This window comes from Ambystoma mexicanum, chromosome 6q (assembly GCF_040938575.1).
Source record: "Ambystoma mexicanum isolate Mex_15411 chromosome 6q, UKY_AmexF1_1, whole genome shotgun sequence".
NCBI lineage: Eukaryota > Metazoa > Chordata > Amphibia > Caudata > Ambystomatidae > Ambystoma > Ambystoma mexicanum.
Genome location: NC_090937.1, coordinates 811,509,367 through 811,515,664, shown reverse-complemented (window position 1 = coordinate 811,515,664; position 6,298 = coordinate 811,509,367).

The window sequence follows — 6,298 nt, the reverse complement described above, 5'->3', positions numbered from 1 at the left end:
CCCATAGGGCTCTATGGAAATGGGGAAGGCGCTAATTACGGCACCGCAATTTTGCGGTGCCGTAATTAGCTCCGAGGTCCCTTAGCGGGTTGGATTTTAACGCCTGCAAGAAGCAGGCGTTAAATCCTCCAACCCGCAAAGGGACCTCGTAGTACGGCGGTAAGGGTTAACGGTCACCGTTGCCATTAACGGTGACCGTTAACCCTTACCGCCGTCCGTGTAATGAGGCCCATTATCTTCTATGAAGAAATATCTTTTCACATCTAGTCATAATTCTGTTAGGACAATGGCAAGTCAACCCCCCTCCACAGAGATGCAGCATTGTGCACATTTACTTTGCAGCCTTGTTAGCAGAGCAAGCCTGCATTCACTGAAGAACGTTCAGTAGGCTAACAATGCAGCCAGCAACACAAGCTTAAGGGGCCACTTCTTTGTACAGCCACACAAAGAGATGCCATTAATCATTGCCTGCCCAGCGCCGTTGAGGCGGGGGCGGCATTAGCTGTTAGTGGGCACACCTGCAGGGGGGCGATAGTCACTGTGAACACAGCGCCTATCAGGAGCCTGAAGCCCTGAGGTGTTATGCAGTGCAATGAGACTGAGACCCATCTCTCCCCCCTCCCCCCCAGCACAACAACCTCCTGAGGATTCTGATATCCTCCCAGCCCATTGAAATCCAAAGTGTCCCTCCCCTCCTTTACCATGCCCGTCCCGCCCCACTTAGCAAAGCAATGTTAACTGGTTGCATGTGACTCCTGTTTAGAGTGAGAGAGATGTTCCTCAGCCCTCCGATCCGATTTCCCAGGTGCAGGAGGTGCCTTGGAGAAATCAATGTGGCCTTGCTCCTAGGCGCTTCTAAGCGAGTTGTGCATAAAATCCATATTTTAAAAGTGACTGGATTGGCAACAGGAGGGACGCGATATAAACACTGTTCATGCTCATAGTCCTAGCAGCTCGGTTTTTCACGCAATGCACGTTCTTTTGTGTGCAACTCGACTGCCATCTAGTGGCTCATATGGTTTGTGCAGCAACTGCTGTGTTTAAGCTCTGCATCCAAGGCAAACATGTTGCTTTAATATGGGAGCATGTCTTTTCAGTGCAGGAATTTATGGTGTGTTAACTTCGGCTTCGAGTAAGGCTTCAAGTATACATTCGGCCGAAACCGAATAATTACTTTTTAGCCGAATTTCGGCCGAATACTTACTCGAAGCCGAAGTTCGGTACACCCCTAGTATAATCATCCTTTACCTTTGACAACTGCTTGCTGTGCTTCTCTTAGAGCACTGTTCTTTGGCCCATGGAATGATAGCATCTCGGGGAACTTTGATGGCACCAATTTGAATAGTTTTGAGAAACGTGTTTTGACTCCCCTCGGATGCGCGCTTTTTGCAAACAGGAGTACACCTAACGTTGCTTCTATTAGGCCTTCCGACAGACTGTCTCATCCCTTCCAATCTTAGATTTCCTTTAAAATGGCTCCAATAGGCAATAAGGATGCCATGCCTCCTTCTTACACTGTTAATCATAGCCCCGATTGAGTTTCTTTTTGCATACAGAGGAATGGAACTCAGTCAATGGGAAATTTTCTAGGTTGTGCCAACGTTGCAAATTTGACTGGGGAAAACAGACCTATTGTCACGGCTCGCTCCCTTCGCTCCCGTTCCCACCACTTGGGGGCATGTTTTGGGGTTTATTCCCTACTGGACATTTCCTCCGAACCTTATGCTACAGTGTTGTGATGAATTGGGAGCGCTAAAACCTTATTTTCCAAGTTACTTCCCTTCCGGATCCATTCCAGGTTTTTGGCAGCCAGTATGCTACTTTAATCAAATGACTATGCTTCCCAGAATGCCTGGCTCACTGCTTCACCTCCTCCCTTGCAGGAAAAGGTTGGGTGGAGGATAGGCAACACCTGTGGCTGCAGGTGCAGCAGGTGGCACACCTGAGGGGTGTGCTCGTTAAGCAGCTTTAAAAGCCTCAGTTTGCTTCAGTCCAGCGCTGGTCATTGTTGCAGTGTTCCTGTTGTGACTGGTCCCTTGTTCCTTGCTCCTAGCTTTTGTGCCTAGTTCCTAGTTCCTGTTTCTTGTTCCTCTGCCCTGGATTTCGGATTCATGTGCTTAATTGATTTCTGCTTTCTGGATTTCCCTTTCTGTCTTCCTCTGTCTGCAGGCAGCCTTTCTCTGTGCCTTACCCTTTGATGCAGCCCAATTTGCCTGTGTTCTCTGTTTCTTTGATGCTGTCCTTTGCTACTGAAAAACTTGATGCATTAGTCTTTCCCTTTTTAGATTTAGCTTCCTGCCTTTTCTCCTTGGATGGGTGGGAAAGGTTTCCTTTTGTGATATCATTTTCCCTGCTCCTGATCCTTACTTTCTATTGGGATCCATTCCATGTTTTCCATTGCACTTCTGCATTTATTAGGTGTGGGGTGCTGTTGTAACTAGTCCCTGTGTGAATGCCTTTTGTTTTCCTCACTATTCTATAATCACAATTCCTACTTGCTCCTTGACTTGGGTCTTATGTATTTAGTTATCCTCCACCCATTGCTGTTATAGCCTTCTGGGTCCCTGTTTGATCAACTGGGTTTGTGGGCTTAGCGCTGTCAGTATCTGTAATAGCATAGTGGGTAAGGAGTTTGCCGACTTTCCTTTCAGTCATAAGGAGGTTCTAAGTGCTTACCCCACATCCCTTTTCATATATTGGTATTATTGTTTCACTCTATTTGCACTCCTGGGTTTTAGTATACACAAGTCTTGGGTATTGTATGCACGTTGTTAGATTCAAAGTTGTTCACTGTGCGATTCCCTGCACATTTCTCTTGCCATATTCATTGCCTTCTTCCTTTCTTAACAGAATGACCAGCCGTTATTCCCGTTTGAATATGGCCAGTTTAAGAAAGAAAGGCAGCAAGGCCACTAACAAGTTTGTACAGAAAGCTTCCCTTACCTTTACCTGTGACAATCAAATCACTGATCCTGACTTAAATGAACTCCTTGTCACGAATGGGTATTTACGTGCAAAGTATTTTTCCCACAGGATGGCCCATCGTACATTGCCTGATCCTAGTTCTGTCTTTAATTTTGATCCAGATTCTATGTCCGCACAAGCCTTAGCAGCAGAAAACAACACACTGCTAGATTTATTACACACGAGTACCTCTGTTGTTGAACCCCATGATTCCGGTTGTGCTTTATCTCAGATTGAACAGTTTCATGATTCAAACATAAAGAATGGAGGGGTTCCTTGCATATCTTCTGTTTTCAGCCCTCAGTCTACAGCTTACTCCTCTGCACAAGTATTTACTGTAGTCCCTAATGCCAAGAGGTCTGATGTCAATAGTCTGCTTAAGGGAAACACAGACCAAGTCGGTAAGAGAGAGTATAGATTACAAAACCTGCAAGCAGTAAATGACAATGTACAATCAGTGCACATCCGGATGGCTAGGGCAGGATGCAGCCCTGATGCCACCATGCCTTCCCCTGTGCCTACTGATGGGGATGTACAGTTAAGGCGGGACATGCTAAAAGCTGAATTTGAGCAGTTAAAACAAGAATACATTACTTTACTAGAGGAGAATAAAACCTTACAGTCTTTTCTGAATACACCTCAAACTTTATCCGTTGATGAAGTGAATACTGTTCAGTCCCTGAGTGCGGAGATTTTTGTAGGTCATGATACTTGTCAATATGTAAAATCTATTGGGAGTGAAAGTCTTTTTTCTAGCACAGCACTTATTCAGGGCACAGGTTCTGACAATTGTTCTACCGTTTGTCAGGAATTGCTGTTAGCTGAAGATTTACAAGCCACTCCTTTACCTAAGATTTCCTGTGTAGCAGTTTGTCATAATTCTGAGCTTGAACACATACATGCTTCTGATTTCCAAACACAATCCACAATGGTGGCATACACAGAATCAGTCACTACTGTAGGCTTAGGTTCTGCCCTTGATCTAGCTGCTGAGACTGAAGCAGACATTCAAGCTGATGTGGAAAACGATGCTACCTCTGTGTTCGCTCCTCCTTCTGCCAATTTTTGTCACAACGAACAGTCAAAGACAGTACAGAATTCTTGTTTTGATGGACTCATTCCACAGTATACTGAACCAAAGATCCGGGAGGCGATTCCTGAACTGTTGATTGTTAATATGCCACTTTCAGAAGCTAAGACAGAGGAATGGACATTTGACGAAATCCTGATTAACAGAGACTTTACTATGGTGATTCCTCTGGTTGATTTTGACTTCTTCAAAGGAAGAGACTCTGTGTCATCCACTAAGGAGAGGGACGGCATGGGTACAGCTCAGTCTTTGGTTACTGGTGCCAAGGAGTCAACCGCCCTAAAGGTGCTTTCCATTCCTGAGCCACAAATGTGTCTGTCGACTTCTGGGACTTCAGTCTGTCCTCCTACAACCATTGACTCTTCGATTATCCAGTCCACGGCTCTGCAGTCATCGTTGACACACCTGTCTTCAATCAATGAACAATTGCTATGTCTGCCAGTCACTCAAGAGCCTTCACCATGTATGTGGTCAGAGCCAAAGACCTTGACAAGTTTGTCTTCAGCTAACGAGACGGCTCCAGCTTGCATGCCCTTAGCCTCAGAATTTCCTCAGGCATGCCTGTTTTCAGCTACAGTGACTCATCCAGCGGATTATCCTTCAGCCATGGAGCCTTTGGTAGCACATCCTGAGTGCATGTCTTCAGTCCCAGAGCCTACTGCTAGTTTGACTTCAGTTCATGAGAGACCTGTATCCTGCTCAGCCTCGCTGCCAATATCGGAGGTGCACCTGTCTACTCTGTCTGATCATGTTGCATATTCTTCTACTTCAGAGTTACCTCCTGAATCCCAACCATTTATTACGGATGAACGTCCAGCCTGCCCTTCTTATGCTTCAGGGGGATCACCAGAATGCCTGCCTTTTACACAAGTTGATTCTCCCAACTGCTTGACTGTAGCATTAGCGCCTCCCGAATATGCAACATCTGAGTCTGAGACTTCTGCCAGCTCTCTCTTCAGAAACATCAAGCTGGATCACGACTCGGGAGGGCCTTACATGCAAGGCCGTTGGACTTACCTGGAGTTTTACGAGAGGGAGACGGATACCATCCGCCATGGCCCAGTCACTGAACAAGTAGCCGACTAGGATAGCGGGCTGGGCGGTTCGCATTTGGGGGCCGGTTTGGATCAGCCGCTTGACAGCTTTCTTGTTGCCGGATCCCACATGAGCCTGAGGGAGGGGACAGGCACGGCCCCCCAGCTGCAGCACCAGTCGGGTGCAAGTAGCCAAAGGAAGGGTATGACTGCTGCAGTTCAAGATGTGCCTGTTATTGCTCCTGCTGCGAGTGTGCCTGATGTACCAAGTACTGCGTCTATCACTCCCATCGGTATGCCAAACGTCCCTGCGGTTGTATCCCACGTGCAACAAGGTGGCTACATGACTGACACCAGGAGTGCCAGCCTCGTACAACCCATTGGACTTCCAGGCCCCGAAGGCGTGGAACAGATGCAGTCGAACCTTGGTCACCCTCAACCACAGGCCTTTACCCTGATGGATGACGGGAGAAGATCCGAACCTCTACCTCGGCCGCCACCTTCTTTTTCTGAACATGAACATTTCCTGAAACCTGCTATTTTCTCACCTCCTGTGTCTCCGCTCTCGGCAGGGAGGCTACCAGAGCATCTACCATTGTCTAAAGCATGTTGCACCAGCCTGCCTCCCTCCTCAATGATGTATGAGTGTTGGCTCCCAGTGTCTGAGCTTCCTGGACCTTCCAACTCTGCTTCGGGTCCTGCAAGTCCATCATGCCTTTCTTCGACCCATGAGTCTCTTCCTCACCGAAAACCTGCCTATGGCTCTTCTAGACTGCGGCCTGATTCTATTCATTCCAGTCCTTCTGCTTTTGCCCGCGGGTCATCGTTTCCGTCACCTCCGAAGACAAAGCACTCCTGTCATGGAAGGAAGATGTTTTGTGCGGGCGACGATCGCCTGGAGTCGGCCGTGGGAGGGGGTATACTGTCACGGCTCGCTCCCTTCGCTCCCGTTCCCGCCACTTGGGGGCATGTTTTGGGGTTTATTCTCTACTGGACATTTCCTCCGAACCTTATGCTACAGTGTTGTGATGAATTGGGAGCGCTAAAACCTTATTTTCCAAGTTACTTCCCTTCCGGATCCATTCCAGGTTTTTGGCAGCCAGCATGCTACTTTAATCAAATGACTATGTTTCCCAGAATGCCTGGCTCACTGCTTCACCTCCTCCCTTGCAGGACATGGTTGGGTGGAGGATAGGCAACACTTGTGGCT